The sequence below is a fragment of the Telmatherina bonti genome (genome assembly GCF_933228915.1).
Source record: "Telmatherina bonti genome assembly, chromosome: 3".
In the NCBI taxonomy this organism is placed as follows: domain Eukaryota; kingdom Metazoa; phylum Chordata; class Actinopteri; order Atheriniformes; family Telmatherinidae; genus Telmatherina; species Telmatherina bonti.
This window is the reverse complement of record NC_136621.1, coordinates 8,834,296-8,854,275: the sequence shown is the minus strand read 5'-3', so window position 1 is coordinate 8,854,275 and position 19,980 is coordinate 8,834,296.

Below are 19,980 nucleotides of genomic sequence, written 5' to 3'. Positions count from 1 at the left end.
ACACACATACACACGCATACATACACATACATATACACACACGTATACACACATAATATATATATATACACAAATATATACATATGTACACATATACATATACACATACATACATTTACACACACACCTCTATGCACACACATACACACACATACATACGTACAAACACATACGCACTTGCCAGTATTAACACATATACATACACATACAAGCCAACTTTAGATCATAGTAACTAAACTATGAATCTAAAAAGTTAAATATAAATGAGAAACAAACAGAAATGAGAAAACTAGCTGCTGTTAGTGAATAAACCTGCAGACGACTCGGTGACTGTGTCACATGCAGAACATGCAGAGTGGAACGTGTTCCGGAAAAGGTGATCATGCCAGTGTGACCCTTCCCACACAAAGGCAAGAGGCACGCCAGGAGTACCCCCGAGACCAGGGCCATCGGCAGCCATCCCCAGGCGCAGACCCCAACCGCCCCACCCCGGAGCCAGCCATGCACCGACCCAGGAGGAGGCAGAGGGGGGTCCCAGCCAGAGTCCCCCGCAGTCAGGGGGAAGAGGCCCCAGCAGGCCCGGACCAGCGAGGACCGGCCCCGCCGGGCACCGGCCACCCAGGGCAGACAGAGCGCGGGCCCCACGGCCCCAAGAGCCCGGAAGCAACCCCCCACCCCCGCAGGCAGAGGGCCCAGCCCACACCGACAGAGGGCCGGGATCCCCAGACCGCCACCGAGCGGCAGCCAGGCTGTACCCCAGTGCACCAGCAGCGCTCCCCGAGCACCAAGACCCTCCACGCACCCACGCACACACACACACACACACACACACACACACACACACACCCACACGCATCCACACTTCCTCCTTAAACACACCCTATACACCCATTCTCTTACACACGCTCAAACTCACACTCTCCTACCCCCGTTCTTTATACACACACACCCCCTCACACACACATCCCTGCTCCCTCTATAATCACCCATTCTTCCACACACGCATACCCCACTCTACACACACACACACACACACCTCCCTACACCCCTCTATCCACATTCACAGTCCTCATTGTACACCCACCCCATCACTTCCCTGTACCACCAACATAACCCCACATACACACCCCCACCCATCTGCATACACCCCCCCCTTCCTCCTATCCCAGCGGCCATCCACTTTCCTAAATTCTTTCACCCTGATCCCCCCACCCCCCCGCTACCCTAACATTCAGTCACCACTTCATCCATTGGCTCATGCACGCCCTCACCTTTCTTTCCCAACGTGTCCCCTGTGAGATACCCCCGGGGGAGCAGGGGATAGGAGGGCCCCGATCAGGGCCCCACAACTACCCCCCACCCCTGTCAATGCCCCCCCACCACTCCACACATGCAGCCGATCCAGCACCACCCAGGGCCAGCAGCAGTCCCACCCCCGCCAGGCCAGCCCAGACCCAGGCCCCCTGAACAGCACCACTCCCCCGCCCAAACTCCTCCGGCACAGCCCCAGAAATAGGGGCGTGGCAGGACCCCATTGTCACCCCCTCCCTCCCAGCTTATGAATGATTGTGAAGTGTGTGTTGTTTGCAATTAAAATTGGGAAGAAGTAACCACATCATGTTGGGAGCGGGACCACCAAAGCAGCCCCGCCCACCGCACACTGCATGGCCCGCCCCCCAAAATATGTCCATGTGTTGTCAGTGTGTGTTTTTTGTGTTATGTTGACTAAGTGTAATTAAAACTGGGAGGTGAACCGATGCTGGGTGCAGCGATCGAAACCACCTTGATGGCCTCTCTCACCATCCAGATCAACGTGTCCACCTCCCAACGCCCTGCCTGTGTGTGGTGGAAGAAGGGAAGGAGGGGAGTCCGGGGATTTAGGTCCCGAGGGAAGCGCGCCTCCCTCAAGAAGATGAGCCACCTGCGGCACGAGGCACGTCCCCCATTCCCGGGGCCCCCGAAGGCCAGGACAGGCCAAGGGCAGCTGCCCCAACAACCAGGGCCCTCAGCAACCCCAATAAAGGAGCCGCCACCGGCCCCAGAAGGCACCAACCAGAAGGGGGGGGAGTGTCTTAATGTCAATGCAGCATGCCTACCGTCTCACTGAATACTGATGACAAGTAATTCTTTTTTTTGTTTTCTGCAAGACAGACCTGGACTTTTACGTTGATCTGTAACCATTTCTGTCCTAAATCTTCTGCTATAAACCGTCTGCCAGCTGGCAGCTGAGGTCACCATGTACCGACTGGTAACAATGGTTTCATGACTACTGAAGTTTCTTTGATTGACCTTAAATTGAACATTTTGCTCAGTAACCAGTGAGAGAGGATGTCTTTCTTCAGAAAAATGGGCTGAAAAGGTTCATCTCTGTTCCTTATCATTCTGAGACCATCTCCCCAGTTCCATACTGAATGTGGAGGGGCTCTGAAACACAGACGGTGAGGAAAACCAAGCAGAGCTCTGCTCAACCGCTGGAGCATGAAATAGCATTTGATTTTAAATGAGACAACAGATGTACATGCCTATGTGTTCAGATAAGAAAGATAATCTTCTTTTCTTGTCTCAAAGAAGCGGTGATGCAGCTTAACAAGTGGTAGGTGTGTAATGGATATCCCTGAACAGCCGGAAATTCAGCCACACACACAGTGATTTAGATCTTAAACATGATTTATGGAAATGGAGAAGTCCAGGGGAAAAGCAGCGAGCCGTCCGGCATTGGGTGGTCGGAGGTTCCTAAAACACTGGGATCCAGAATCCTGAAAGGCTCCTGATATAAGCAGCACAGATCACAATCCAAAGGTGAAGTAATAAGACAGGCAAGGGTCAGGCTCTATGAGGCAAGAAGACCACTTCACAGGGCCAGGCAGGGCAAAGGTCGAAATAAATTAAGAAAAGCCAGGGGTAGGAAAAGTCTGATGTGGAACCAGGCACAGGGAAATCTGAGGGATCCTAGGTCAACAACGGCAATCTGGAGACAAGAGAAACCCCTGGACAGCAGCAGGGTAAATAACACTTACCATTTAGCAGGGGAGCAGAAAGTAGGACAGGTGAAGATGATGTGCAATCCAGGGAGCTCCATGAGGAAGAGGTTCCTGCAGAGCAGGGATCATGACGGGTTTGGAACTTAGATAAGAGTAAAAGAGCACAAAACTACACAATGTGTCACCTGTTTCCATCGAGTTGTTAAAAAATCTGAAGCAAACCCGTTAAAACAAAACGTTCATTTGGTGTATAATAATCATCAGGTTGCATCATCACTAAGTTGTAGAAGGATCATGCAGTGTTTGATAGCTAAGTCACAGTACAAGACACAAAACTACCTGCTTTGGCCACATGTGAGAGAAAATGAAGGAAGGTCACTTAAACCGAGAGCACATTAAACTCCAAGTCAGCTAGGTCATGTTGCTTCTGCAGAGAGAAAATGCTCGTCTCTCCTGTGCTTAGTCATGATTGTAGCAACTTCACCTTGTCAGAACTGTGTTAGAAAAGGGCTTTTATCAATAAATTTGGAAAATATGATTAGAAAAACAAAAAAACCAAAAAAAAAAAGATTGTTTAAAAACACATCAAGCAGGTGCACTTTTTATTTTATGTTAATTAAAATTTCATTTAAAAATGTATTCATGATATGGAATGAAAGAAAATTGCCCCGAAAAAAATGCAAATACCAAGTGGTGGATCAACAAATCAGAAATGCATTGAGTCAGCAGATTTGATATATTTAAAACATAATTTATTGACTTTGATGTAAAAAAAAAAAAAAAACCTGATATGGTCAGCATCTTTATAAAAGAGGAATACTTGCCCTCCCCCAGCATACGCTGAACAGGAGGGATTCATGGCTCCGGCAGGAGAGGAAATCTGTCCACCCATCCATTTCTAGTCCTGCTTAATCCCATTCAAGGGCACAGAAAGGCTGGAGCCTTTCCTATCTGCTATCAGGCGAGAAGCAGGGTACACCCTGGACTGGATACCGGTCTATCACAGGGTCAGAGACACACTCACACACACACATACTCACACAGAGAACATACATCAGCAAAGATTTAAACCAGGAACATGACCGACAACATGCACACCACATACACTGTAAGCAGATGAAAATTAATCTATATAAATCATTTCAAAACTGCTTTATTTTAAATTAAGTTTTTATACATATACTGAGAAGGATTTTTGTGATTATATAAGCAAAGTTTAAAATCATGTCTTAAAAATGCAAAGCTCCGTATCCATTCATCCATCCATTTTCTGTTGCTTCATCCGGGGTCGGGTCGCGGGGAGAGCAGCCTAAGCAGGGAAGCCCAGACTTCCCTCTCCACAGCCCTCTCTAAATTTCGGGCTGACGAGGTTTTAGACGGATGGTTTCTTGGTGGGTCAACTCATGAAATCATTCGTAAAAGTAAATTAGAAACGAGAACCTGTCATGTTCATTCAAGCTGGTATTGGATACCCCCCTCACCTGACACCCCCATCTGTTTTATTTGCAGATGTTTTATAGGAAATGGGAATTTCACGTCATCGCCTGTGTATAATGGCTCATCTCCGATATCAAACATAACAGGTATAATTATATCTATGAGCAAAATGTCTATCCTGAATGACATCTATTGCAAGCCTAGTTCCATCATGCACCTGGAGTGCAAAGATGCAAAGATGCATGAAAAAGGAAGACGGCTGAAGAAATTATTGTGATCTGTTTGCTTGCTTTTTATGTGTCAGCAGAAATCTGCATAATTATTTCCCTGTCAGATGTTCACACATCATTTTCTTTTTATTTAGGTTTTATTTAAATGTAATCAACAGATATTACATTTTAAGTAAATTCTTCTAAAAAATAGATATTCATATTAGCAATTTAAAATTTTCTTAGCTCAAATGCAAAGCTCAAATGACGGATGTGTTTACCTGCATCTCAGAGACCCCCCCCCCCTGTAAAATAACATGATAAAGTGTCATGGTTAGAAATTTTCATTCATATATTCAGAGCATATCACCCTTAGTGCACAGCTGCGACTGTGCTTCCAGATGGCCTTAGTATTTATTAATAAACCATTATGGTTTCATTTTTTGAGGAAAATGATCCAAAGCACCCCCTTATTTAAACGTATTGTATACTGACTCAAATCTCCAGGGAGAAAAAGTAAAGTGCACTTCAAGGACAAGACCCTAGCTTTTCTCCGTGTCATGAAGCTGTCATGCCGCATGTCTTTCTGGGCTCCTATTCTTTCAGCCTCCACCTCTTCCGGTGCACATTGAGTTTGGCTTTCACTGCTTTTGTTTTCCTTTAGCTTTCTCTTTACATGTCTTTGTTTTACATGAAGAACCCATTCATCTCTTAAAGAGGCTGTAAGTGTCATTTGAACTTGGTCATTTCTATAAAACCATGGATGCCTGGTGACATGAAACAAACCCCTGTATAATACCTGCATCCTCTGCCTATTTATTTTTCCTGTTAGAGCGAATAAAAGTAGACAAAAGCAGTGGAATATTGACAGCAGGAAACCTTAGTGATATTTAAAGGCTAAACAGAAGAATAAAATAGCTTCTACAGATGTTGATCCAATATCCTCCGAGAAATATGAAGAATATACTAAAATCATGTTTTCATTAAAATAGAAATATATAGAAAAAGAAGGTAACACTTTATAATAACTACACACTACGAAGGATTGGTTAAGCATTGTTAAATACTGAATTTGTTTATGAGGTTTATGTTATTATTTGGTTTATAAGAATAGTTGTAGATTCTCATCACTGATAAACACATTAGTTATGAGTTCGTAAATCCTGAATTCATCATTCATAAAGCACGTTTCTGACATTAATACTCATTAGTACTTAATTCAGTATTTATTATTTCTTAACCAATGCCTCATAGTGTATAGTTATTATGAACTGATAAAAAATAACATACTTCTTTTTCCCTTTTTTTTGTTTTACCTTTTTATTTTTTACTTACTTTTTATATACATACAAGATAGAGTGGTACTGCTCCAGACTCTCTGTCTGAATATCGATAAGTATGGCAGGTAATAACAACAGATGATAAACCAAGTCTGATACATAATGAGCTCTAAAGAGGAAAGCAGGTCTAGAAGAAAGGGAAAAGAAGGAAAATAAGAAAAAAGAAACAAAATGACAGTTCATCATTATCATGTAATATACACTACCATCCTCATCTATCAAAACTATACCTTCCTCCAGTCTTCTTGCTAAAATGTTGGAAAGTATTTTATAATCTCAGTTCTCACTGATCGGTCTGTAGGTACAGCACAGGGCTGGGTCTTTACCCTCTTTTGGGATAACAAATATTTTGCCTCCATCCAAAATGATGGAAGATTTTGCTCTATTAAAGTTTAATTAAAACACTTTTGTGACTGTGGCACCAGTTTTACCTTCAAAGATGTATTCCACATGGGAGTCATACTTGAAGTAATTCCCTCCTTAAAGTTTATCTAAAGCAGACACCATGTACTCTGCATACATCCTGAGGCTCAACTGCAGACCGAAGTAATGCATCACCCGGTTTTATCATCTCTTCACTGGCAGCCTGGGCACTTTAGGATCCATTTTAAGCTGCTTTTATTTGTTTTTAAATGTTTGAATGGCGCTGCCCCGCTGTACCTCTCTGAGCTCATCCATCCCACACCCTGTCGGTCTTTCAGGTCAGCTGACCAACTACCTCTGTCTGCACCGAGGACGAAACGGAAGACCCGGCTTTTGCAGTGGCAGCACCTAAACTGTGGAATGAGCTTCCTGAACACATTAGACAGGCCTCTTCTGTATCTGCTTTTAAACCTTTACCCTGTTTAATCTGGATTTTTCTGCACAATAAGTTGACTTTTTAGATCTGATTTTATTTAGAAAATGTTTTGACTTGATTGCATTTATTTTTGATTGCTTTTAGCTGACTAATTTTTATAAATTGTCCTTGTGTATGGTATTTAATGTGTTTTTAGTTTTGTTTTTAACCCCTGACAATGTGGCACTTTGGTCAATATTGTTGTTTTTAAAGTGCGTTATAAATAAAGTTGTATTGCATTGTATCATTGAAGCAAACATGCACAGTTTACCAAAAGGAAAGCCATAAAAATGTTCATGCACTGAAAAACCCAAAAATACTGGAGCTGAATTCATAATTAGGCCCACAATAGAGTGGATGATTAAACTTTTGGACAACATTTAGAAGGGTTTCTTTAAAACATTTGCAGAGGATCCTTTGGGTGTTTGTTGGCCGCAGGGTACAGCTTCAGTTGATCCGAATTGTTTCCACTCATCCCAACGATGCTCTGTTTCTTTTGCTTTTTGACACCTCCATCAGCAGTGTTTATGCAGGAAGCATTGCTCTGCGAAGGGACGACATTACTGCCAGGCTCTCTGCCTGCTCTGCAGAAACACTTTAGAAGGCAATGTCAAAAGATTCACACTTTCCCTTCAGAATATCCACTTTACCTGTTTGTGTGGGTGTGTGCAGAACAGACAGCAGTGTGTGTGTGTGTGTGTGTATGTGTGTGTGTGTGTGTGTGTGTGTGTGCATGTGTGTGTGTGCGTGTGTGCAGATTTTTATATAGATATAGTCATGTATTTGCTGTAATGACCAACCACCATTTTGTGGTGTAAAACGTGACTTTATGACTAATCATACAAACGTAAGTCTCTCCACAGGAGATATAACAGGAGAACAGCTGTAACATGAATGTTGTGCTTTTCTGAGAACGTCTTTCTTGCATAAAAATTTACAGCACAAATGGAGACAGCTGGCATCAGGGAGGCTCCATGCTCGTTTAATTAAAGTTTGGAACTTTTATTTTTTATAGTTGGCACTTCAGAGCTGTTATAAAAATTTGATTAGCAGATAAAGAGCAATGAAATTATTTAAATCCCCTTGAGCACATTACAAATCCAACAAGCGGATCACACCTGAACACACTTTAATAATCGGTGGAGGAAAAAAAGTCTGTCAGTGATGAGGACTCTGGTTCTGAGGAGAAAAAGGATTACAAGGTTTACTGAACAACGAATAAGAATGAACACGGTTTTACAAATTATAATGTGGAGAAACCCTTCAGAGGTCTGATCGAGCAGAGGTCTAACCTGCATACAGACTGAGGCATCTTTCAAGCCTTCGCACAGAATCTCTATCAGAAATCTACCTTATTCTAAACTGAGAATGGTCTGTTATCACTTAAAGCGGCCGACCACCAGATTATATTCTCCGTCATGGCACCAGCTCCTGACTCCCGAACAGCAAACCATCGTGGGCGACAGAGAGACGGTCATAACTAATCAGATCCCAGATGTCTGAAGGCTTCTACACATTATTTACATCAGAAAGGCTAAATAAGTCAATACTAGACACCGAGGCTAAGTTCTTAAGTTCATCATGACCTCTTCAGCAACCTCACAAAAGCAGTAATCCTAAATGAATATATGCTAAGGATTAGACAATATACAAGTACTGAAAGCTAGAATATGAAATTTCCACAATAAATGCTTTTACAATTTTATGTATTCCAATAATAAAACTCAGAGCAACAGAGAGTTATTTCTATACCAGGAAATAATGCAGTAACTAGATATTTGTTCAGTAAAACGTAGATCCTGAATCAGATTTTCTCCCGTGACAACCCATTCAGTCGATTTCAAAAGGCTGAAAAGCGCCGTTGAGCTTCGGCTGTTTTTCTCTGCACTTAAAAAAGCTTCTTTTAAAGATTCTGCCTTTTTAAATTCAGTGACAAATATCAGTGCCAAGAGACATGTAGAGGAAAAAAATGAAAGAGATTAATTTATTTGTCTGTGCTTTTTTTTTTTTTTACCTGTTTCATATTTTAAAAAAAGACAGAAAAACCTCTCCCGTCTAATTTCCATATAGTGGAGAAAACATGAAGCTTTAGCATTTGAAGAACTCTTCTTCATTTTGCTTAATATAATTTCATTTGGTACTTTGACGTAACATTTTCCTTTTCTGGGGAAAAATATTTCACCCCTTTCTTTCGGAGCTTCGTGGTCTCTAACAGTGTTTGGTAACAAATGAGTGGAAACAAAACAAGTTCATTCAACTAGTTTGTTGTTCTGTGGACTGAATGAAAGACACTAGAAAACGCACTCAGACCCCACAGATGTCTGCCAAGCAGCTCATTTACAGCCATGTAGGGATTTCCACCTCTTGTTCTTCTCTCATTCTGAAGAACTGGTAGAAAACAGGTTTTAGATATCCTTTTTTCAGAAATTGTCACTTTCTTCATCGAGGTTATACAGTCTTTGCTAAATGCGCATTACATGACAAATCCACTCTCTGTGTCACTTATTATCTTTATTTATGAGTCTTGTGAAGAGCCTTCATCACAGTAGCTTTACACCGGTCAAGGTCTTTCAGTAATACTGGTGAATGGGTTTTACACACCTAGACTGAAAGTACATCTAACACTTTAGTGATCAAGACCTTGGATGCTTCTGGCTGTGATTAGGTTGCTCTCCACCCGACACAAGCTTATGAAAACAATTATTTCATGTCTGAAATGTTTGACATGGACTTCTAACAAGTATTTGACACCAAGCTCAATCACATAGAAAAAGTATGTTAATAAGATTCGGGCTCATGTCATCTGTAATGACACCCCGAGCTTTGTGTGTCATTGCAGCAGAGAAGGAGCGAAGGGATGTTCTTTTACCCTCACCCAACATACATGATCAAAAAGACACATGAAAACCATCAAATAAAGAGAAATAACATGAAAAATGAGCAAGAAATATTACAATTTTTACAACCAACACCATGAGAATATCTTGCATCACTGACATCTGGCTTTTTAATGTCAAATAAGAAACCATTTTATTTACTTATTTTTCCTCATTTTTACATAAGTTTATATTAGACAAACCTCCAGTGCTCCTCATGAAAACACTGTTTACAAATGATGTAACTACTTGCAAATTTTGTGCTTTAATCACACCTATGGGAATGCCAAATAGACATCTGCCTTGCAGCAAAAAAGACTGTTAAACTGAGTTGTTCTCATGAGATCTGGGCAACCTTTTTTATTAAAACAGACTGATTTCACTTTTCACTCTTGGTCAGATATTTGATAAGTTTATAAAGTTCTTCAGGAGTGAACAAGAAATTCCTGCAGTTGACTTCCACACAGAACTGTAGTACTGTGTGATACTACATCTGTATTTCAAATCTCTAAATGTTTCAACTTTCAGCCACAATTACAGGAGTATTAATGGTGCACACTTCACACTCGGGTTACCGGAAGTGCTGTTGACTTTCTGTGGGTCGCCATGTTGGTAGGTCATTTGTTATGCGGTCTATGGTTTAAACCCAGGCAACGTCCGCACAGCGCTTCAGACGTGGAAACACTGCATCGTGGCGTATTCATTCATTCGTTATCCTAACTGCTTAATCCAATGAAGGGTCGCGGGGAAGCTGGAGCCTATCCCAGCTGGCTTTGGGCAAAAGGCAGGGTACACCCTGGACAGCTCGCCACAGGGCCACACAGAGACAAACAACAACTCACGCTCACACTCACTTCTAGGGGCAATTTAGAATAACCAGTTAACCTAACATGCATGTCTTTGGACAGTGGGAGGAAGCTGGAGTACCCAGAGAGAACCCACACATACACAGGGAGAACACACAAACTACACACAGAAAGGCCACAGTCCAAACCTCACCCTGAGGGATCAAACCAGCAACCTTCTTGCTGTGAGGCCACAGCACTAACCACCATGCCACCGTGCAGATTGTGGCGTGTTTATTTTCTCTGTGTTGGGATGATTATGGTTATGCTGGGTCTGATAAAATGTATCTCCGTTAGGGAGTGTTTCTGTATGTGTATTTGTTGTGTAGAAAAAAGGTAACTTAAGAAAAACCTTATTTTTCTGGATAATTAGGAAGCTTCTTGTTGTGAGAGGAGCTTGAGGTTTATATAGAGTTCATTCTGACTTGATCGGGGTGGCGAATTGGTTGGATTGTGTTGCTGAGCTGACAGTTAGTGAGAAACCCATTTAAATATTGTAAATATTGTAAATATTGTCCGTATTGCTCAGCGTCACTGTACATATTGCTGCACTTGGGAGGAGTAAAACCACCTCAACGGCTGTGCCATCATCACTGGGACCAGCAGAGAACCACAAACAGGGAAAAGCTTGTAGAAATCATTTTTTAAGTGGTTGAATTACAAACAAGAGAACTGGAAACTTCTATTTAGTCTGCAGTAGAAAAAGAGTCTTGCCTGGAAGTGATCCAGAGGGACACAGATGGATCATGATCTGATTGATGTTCTCTTATAGCAGCCTGTGGAAGCCTGTAGCAAGGTGAGCTAATCTTGTGCCAGAAAATAAAAACAACAGTTGCTCAATACTTGTCTTTTTAAAGCCTCATGAGCCAGATTCTGCATCCATTGTGCAGGACAGAGATGGACAGCATCGGTCATTTATGGCTTTCATATTTAAATGAGTGTTTTAGTAAAGTTAACGGCAAACCATCTGATAAATGTGTTCTTTATAAGTAGTTTGCCTGTTTGTTCTGCGGCCATGACTCTGGACACTTAATGTTGCTTTTATTTCTAAATACTGATGCCTGCAGCTTGTGTGATTAAAATTTACTAGTTTCAGTCAATTATTGAAACCCCAGTAGAGTCTGTTAGAGAGGATCAGACCGAAAGTTCAAGGATCAGGCTGAGAAACAATTCCAGCTCCAACAGAAAAAGAAAAGACTAATGACACATTTAATGAAAGTTTCTGAGATAACAAGCAGCATGTGACGGAGAAACACAGGCGTGACTTCATAACTGGCAGGAAATTCCTGATTAACTATCAGCAGAAAATCACAAAGGTGAGAAAGAAAAACTGGAAGTAAAGTGAGACTAAAGCTCTAAGAAATGTTTCAGTTCTCCAGATAAAACAGGAGACGGCAGCAGGAATAAACTAACTGAGTGAATAATTCAACATGTTCCTGACTAAACCTGTCACCATGTTGATAGGAGGTCGTGAATATTTCAGCACTAACTTCCTGGATCATCCGGGCAGGTCAGAGCCGTCTGGTTAAGATGCAAAGGACATTTTAAATTTGACAATATTATCTTTGCATTAATCATGATACTCATGAGGAAAAGGAAAGAAACTGTGCTTTGGTTGTCACTTCATAATTAACATACAGGAACCCAAGTGGTCTGACTTCTTCATAAACCTTTAAATGGCACGGGTTAATTAGGCCATCTTTTAATACAAAATTCATTTCACTTGTTATTCTCCTCTTTTCTGCACTTTTCTCCCTGGTTGGGCAGTCACTTATTTTAAATTTAAATGTGTAATGTGGGAAAAAAAAAACAAGGATTTGAAAAAGTGAAATACTACCCAGCCTAGATGGACAATCGCGCTAATAAATTATATTCCAAGCATGAGAAGAACAGATGGAGTGATTGTTCATGGGACTGCTCTTAATGGTATAAAACACAGTTATGAGTAATATTAACATGACACTCAAGTGAGGAATCACAAGTATTTCTTTCTTTTAACGTGACAGCCAATAGTTGGCTGAACTTGCTGCTACATTAACATGAAAACTCTTCACGTCTTTCATGTCACATTAGTGGGTTTCCCAGTCGATAAGCATGAAAGAAAACACCTTTTTAAAAATCCTTTTTACAAAACTGCAGCATTTTAAACTTATGGAAGAAACCCTGCTGGCTGTTTTTCAGTGAGTCTCCGAGTGTGTCAGAGACTCATTAACCCATCAGTGACCCTTTATTTCTGAGCACAGACACATATATTGACCCTCTCACTCAGTTAACACGTTCACTACTCCATTATCCTCTCAGCATCCTGCTTCTTTCTTTTTCAAGCCACATTCGGTGAACTGTCAGGGTAAGCCTTCTTTTGGTGATGAATATTTTCCCAGATGGAGGGCTTGAAAACAGCAGCTCACAATCTATTTTCTTCTTTTTTCATGCTGTAGGAAGGTCATGTGGAGCTGCCAGGAAAATGAGTCATAAGGGAAATGAAGAAGATACAGTAGACTGCAGTGTTTCTGATGTGGCAGAGATGGAGGGAAGGCACTTGTGTGCTTCATTCTTTCAACCAGTGATTTCCCCAAGACTGGTTAAAAGGGAAAGGAAAAAAAACAAGTCACGTTTAAATTTCTGTTTAAAAAAAGTCACTTTCAAAGAAAGAGAAACATTTTCTAAACTTGGGTTTGCTGTGAGTTTCCTTTCTATTAACACCTTTATTTGAAGCCCACAGTTAAGCTGCTTTCTCGAGCATTTCTGGGGAATTTATTTCTGGTATTCACATAAATATGTCATAAGGAAAACGCAAGAATGAGTTCATTTAAAACACACTGAGAAACTGTTTGATTTACTGCAGCTGCAGATTGATTTCGGGAACACACCGACAAAGAATACTGCCTGCATTACATGAGATGTTAGAGGACAAAAGAAATAAAAGTGTGTGACTCGAATGAAAGATGTCTGAAGGGAAATAGGCACGTGTAAATGTGCATACATAATGCATCTTATTGAATTCAGCAGAGAGTTGACAAAGCAAGGCGGGCTTGAATGCTGTAAATGAGACAAGCTTGAAAAGTGTTAAATTAAATTTGCATCATACATGGCCATAGGTGTTCAACTAAAAAGTGAGAAAAAGCAAAGTATTTTAGTTTGATGAGGAGCGCTGTGGCAACACAATTTATCTGCTTTGATTTGATCTCCATCCATCCAAACCATCCATTTTTATTCATGCTTCTTGGTCCAAATGCTGCAGATTCATTCATACATCACTCACACAAGCAAGATGACACAAACAAACCAAAAAACATGACACGCATCAAAACAGTACAGTTGAGATCAGGAAGGGGAAAGAACAACCTCTGAGTTGGTCTAAGCAAAGATTAATACTGGAACCACAGCAGACTGGTTTTATCTGTCAGATTTTCTTTCTGTCAGATTGGTTGTTAAAAACCAACTCTAGAAAAGTTGGGACTCTGTAACATGTAAATAAAAATGAATGCAATGATTAGAAAAGCTCATATACCCGTATTTTATTCAAGTTAGAACGTAAACAACAGATCAGATGTTGAAACTGAGACATTTAACCATTTAACATTCATTCGTTTGAATTTCTCATCTGACTAGAGAGAGCGCAGACCTCATCAAGCAGCTCATTTCCACCCACACTGTGATTTCCACCCAATGTTCTCCTCCTGCATTCATTCTTATATGTGAACACTCTCAGATTCCTACATTCATCAAAAATGAATCCACACTCCACTGGCTATATTTTGATATTTGTTGAATCTTTATGTCTTAATTTGTTCTTGTGCAGTAATAAAAATGACGAAGATCCCTTAGTTTTTTCCTGTCTTGTATCATAGTATCCCGAATTTTGCCGAGATACAAATCTATCTTTGATATCTTGTATAATCTTTTGGGAACAACTTCTGTATATTTTGGCCAAGCACCCTGACCCTTTATTGTGGCGTATATGCATATATACCGAAAATGGTCCTGTCTGGCAATGAATGATCGAGAATACTTTTAAAAAATTCCTGGATCCAGATGGTGATCCGGATCACCATCAAAAATTAACTGAATCTAAGTTAGACCAGGATCCATTTAAAACCAGTCATGGAATTCATTCTGCTGTTTCTGACAGACAGATAAAACCAGCAAAACCTTCAGCACCTCCTTGGTGGAGGTGGAAAAGCTGGAACAAGGTGATGTTTACCATTGTAAAGCTGTGCATGTGCATCTGGTTTTTACTTTGTTTTAGCGATATACCAGTTTACCAGTGACCAGTTGAGTATCTGTACGTAACAGAGGACAAGGACCATTTCTTTGATAATCCGCGACTTTCTCACGTTTCCCGAACAACGATGGTATAACAGGTTGTTCCCGTCAACGGCCCCCAGGCATTGTTAGCTACCTGCCAGCAGCTAACGCTAACGTTAACCCCAAGATGGCTCCACTCACCTCTCCATCTTCGTCTGGCTGACTAAATATCCGAGCTGGAGAGGAGGATATCCAACCTACACCAGATCCGGGATGCTGATGGACACCATTATCCTCGGTGCTGCTCTGCCTGACTCCTGGGTGCCAGATGTCATGGCTCGTCGGAGCGGTGTCTCCCGGTGAGCTCGATAACATCGACAATGGCCCCACCGCTCAGGTCCCTCCTCTGCCTGGCTGGGAGGAACTGCACAAACTGTCCTAAAATAAAACGCCTACTTCAGAACGTAAGTATAAATATGAGAACATTTATAACTTGAATTCATCATCTCATCCCAAACTTTTTGCAACTGGTGTTTTGTGTCCGCAATTCAGTTCTGAAAATAAAAAGTCATGGTATTAATATCCAACATCTTAGCTATGTTTTTTTTTTTTATCTAAATCACTTTCAAAAACAAAACAACTCTGGGAATCACTGAAAATTCCCTAAATGCCTTTGCAATACCAATTTATAAAAGTACTTTATTCATATTTCATCTCTGTTTTATTGTGTTTTGAAGGGACAAAAACCTGAACAGAACAGGGATTAAACTACAGCTTTTCTGTCTGCCATGGAGTTTTTTCCTTTCCACTGTTGTCTTGTGCCTTGTGTTGGTAGCTGCCCACATTCTATGAAAGTTGATTATTTATTTGTTAGCTATTTGTGTATTTCAATTGTAAGTGTAATTTTTTACATTCATAGTTGTGTGTGCAGTTACTTACATGACAGAAGTTTTTCTGCTTGCAACAAACACCGTACAGATATGTAATCAGTGATGGTAGTGGAGCAAATTCATCCCATTTATTTAGTCAACAGTAGAAATTTTAGGGTTTTGCTATTCAACATTGAGTATTTCCAGTAATAAACTTAGTTCATTGCATGAAGCAACAAACAAATGAGTGGAACTTCTCACTGATCGAGCATGAGTCACACTCAGAGAAGCAGCATGTTTTGGCTGACAGCCAAATGAGGTTCTACAGGTTGAAGTTGTTGTTAACCAGTTTTTGGTAAGAAATCAACATTTATGTACTAATTTATGCTCGCTGAGCTGTGCAGAAATCTGTGCCTCCCCCTCTCTGTTGACAGGGTCAGAGGCCAAGAAAGTACGTAAGAAGTCCCAACGTGTCTCCTTGTGCAACCTGGCACGATGTTCGTTGTCCTGAAGCCTGGGACTCTCATAAAGCTGAGTTATTATGTCTGCAGAACGAGGTTTCTCCTTCAGTGCCACAACGTGAATTCAGTAACAGATGTATAAAATGATGAGCAGCTTGATTTATGCACACGTTATTATATTATAAGGAAATATTATAATGACTATCGTCTTTGTTTCCATGACACCTCTGATTGCAGTGATTGAGACACAATAGATGCATCTGTTGAAGGGGAAATGTGTCTCCTATATACAGTTTATGTAAATTTACATATAAACAATGGAAGTTGCAGCACTTTGGAGATAAAAACACATCTCTTCTTTCTCCTTAAATTAAAAAATTCAACAGCAATGTAATTTTCCAAAATAGTAACGCGGAAACATTTTTGTCATTAAATGTGGAATTTTTTTTTTTAGGGACACTTAGTCAGAATTACCTCCAATAACATCGCATCCAAACGAATAATGCGCTCTAGCGCCTCCTGTTGCGACGGCAGCAGACGTGTATCAGAAAGCTTCGAGGACACTGATAAAAACACGTCATCCGATACTTAATGGAATTTTCACTCAGCTGAAGAAGTTCATGATTTTGTACAAATTGAAAAGTGCTTTGTAGCATCATTGTGTGTGTCAGTATTACTTTACAACAAAGCTACATGATCCTGGGATATAAGTATTAGTCAGAATATATATCTATTTACATTTTGATGCCCACATATTATCAGAGCTGCAACGACATTGAGAGGAAGGGAGAGAGCCTCCGGTCACGCTGCCTTTTAAGCGCCCCTTTTCACACATCTCCGGTGCTGCTGATGCAAATGCATGGTCCTTTATTTTTGTCAGAGTAGTAAGCTTCTCTGTACACTGGCTTACAGGGAAAACACATTCTTATTCTGTGTTGGCGCTATTTGTCCCGTCTTAACCTTCAATGTGGTGGACTGTCATGGCGCTTCCCTTCCAGCTTACATATATAAAAAGACCAATCTAAAATGTTTTGCTTAAAAATGTGTCAGATTATTAACAGAAGTCATAACACATCATAACACACGTATAAATGCAGTTACTGTCCAGTAAACAACAGAAAATGTTACGCAATGTCATCAAACATTATGAATAATGTAAATGTAGACTGTTGGACCCGCCACCAGGTTCCAGTCCTTTTATTGGTCCAATGTAAGTCCAGGAGGTGAAGAAGCAATTAAGCCTGAGAGCTTTCACCTGTGCTTTGCGTCCCTCACCGCTGGCTTTTTTATTCTGGCGACGGTTGCCACGGCATTCGCTCGGCTCTTTTAACAACTGGCGGTTACGCCTACAACTGAGTTTGGTGTGTAAGTTCAATTTGACTATTTATCTGGTGTGATTATCTGCTGAAGTGTGTTAAGTGCAGATGCACTTCCATGCAGGAAGTGGACGTCTCCACGAATCCTTGGAGTTCCTAAAAAATCAGTTTGCACCCTTGGTTCAGTAAAATGAGGTACGTCACATTTATTTATAAGTCTTTTGTATGGGAGTGTGATGGGCCGAGCAGTGAAGCAGTCAGACACAGATTTAAAGTTTAAAAAAATAGAGTTTTTTATTTTGACCCCAAAAAAAAAGAAAAAGTTGTTTTAACATAAGTTAATAAATCAGGCCTATAAAAGAGGTCAACTTAACAAAACTATAATCAAAGAATTTATAACAAAAGTAACTCAAGCAACAAAATGAAACAAACTGACTTAACAAATGACACACAAAGGGAAACTTAAATAGCGGCTGATCAGCCCAAACAAAACAGAAAAGGGGATGACACACAAACCTAGCTAAATGAACAGAAGAAAAGCCTAAATACCCCCTCCCATTTCTGCCACTGGTTCGGTCCAATTAGCTGGCTCCACCCCGTGGCCACCTGCTGGTTCACAGCCAAGGGACTGAAGCCACTGAAACTCAAGGAAAAAACAAATGAAAACCATACCATCACAACATAAACTAAAATGCGCTCTTTTTCAGAATATTTGTAATGCTACATGAAATGGATGTCTAATAAAAATATTGGTCTGCAAATTAAATCCTGGTTGAACAAAATGAATCTAAGTGTATGTGTAATGCATTTGGACATAATGTATGTGTGGCTGTAGACACAGCCATCACAGGGCGTATTATCCTGCCATTGGTAGATTTGAGAGCATTAACAGTTATATTAAAGCTCAAATTCTCACTGTTAACCCAAAGGTTTGCCTGACAAATTATTCAGTTAAATCAACCTTATAAATATTAGCATGAAGGGAGGACCAAATCCAAAAAATCCCAAAAACAATCCAGGTCCAACTTTTTCAAGTTAACTACACTTAAGATTTTAAGTTTTACTGCAGAAAGCCATGTCCTCATTGGTAACAATTTAAAAAAAAAAAAAAGCCTGTGAATGTCCGTTTTAAGCGAAAGAAGTAAGTTGCACCATTTTTGAACTTTCAGGAAAAAATTCAAGGCTTTTGCACCTTGCATGCTCTTGTCTTCACATATATTATCATATGTATGTTAATGCAATATACAGATACATACATATAATAATACATGTGAACCTGCCTGGGATTTCTTTTCTCACTTTGGACCGTTTTTTTAGTGCCACTGCCATCTGTAAAGAGGGAATAACTATTTTACGAAACAAGGTAAGTTCTTTTTCTCTTTTCCTTCTTGTTTAGGAATGTTTAGATGCTCATGAAATGTGCAGTGCAGCAAAATATTTGAACATTTAACGGTTAGTGCACTTTGTTTTTGATGTTGCCCTTGAGCTTTAGTCTTTTCTACATAGTTCTGAGCCACTGGTTTTAACATTTCTACTGTGGCAAAGTAGTTTGACAAAGAAATAGCCTTTTAACACTAGCTTAAGGTTTTATTCGTACTGTCTCCATCTAAAGGCATGAAAAATGTTTTGGAAATGCTTTAGTAAAAATCTTAAGGATGAATTCTTCAGTGTTCTTGATGGTTTGTGTCCAAACTTGGCGGAGCTATTCAACAGGAAGATGGGTTGGGTTGGCGAGAAGTTGACTGATCTGCTACAACAAGCAGTTGGTTGAATTTTTTTTTATTTCTTTTTTTTTGTAATAGTTATTTAATCAAATTGAAACAAGTGGTTCTATTACCTTCCATATAAACATGTTTTCTAAAATATATCTTTTTATGTCATGCGTGTTTTTACCCTTTGCAGAGTACCGAGCCAACAGCCTTGAGATGCCTTGTGCTCAGAGGACTTTCTGCCATTCAGGGGAATGATGGATCGAAGTTTTCAGAGAGCAGTTTGCTAAGTTATGTCCTTTGATTGGATTTTTACTGATTCTGTTAATATTTGAAACTGCTCTTACATTTTCTAATTATTGGCTTATAAAACTATTTGAATGTCTTAAAATGTTTTAAATCTTTCAAGGGCTGCTGCCAGTATTTACAGTGAACACTTTGTTTACTCTTGTGTAAACATCCTTCTCATTTTATCTAAACCCCTGTAAACAAAAGCCAAATGCTCTTTCCCTGAAGCATTCCCAACTGGCACCAATGATGGCGTGCCCACATTTCTGTACATGCCTTTTGTGTGTAAATGTATTTAAAAATGCTTTGGGGGTTAATTAAAATTATTTTACAACTAAAAGGGTCTGTTTCCATAATGTTTTGAAATATGTTTAAAACTGCTGTTTATGATGCAGTCATTAAAAATCTGATGAAGCTGCTAATGTTAAACTCTTTTGTTTTTTTTCTTACACTATGCAGAATCTCATGAGGGGGGAACTTTTGACCTTCCAGTTAGACTCCTCTGCTACGAGGACAGCACAGCTGAAATCCCAGCATCACCACCACTGAGCCCATCTAGAGTG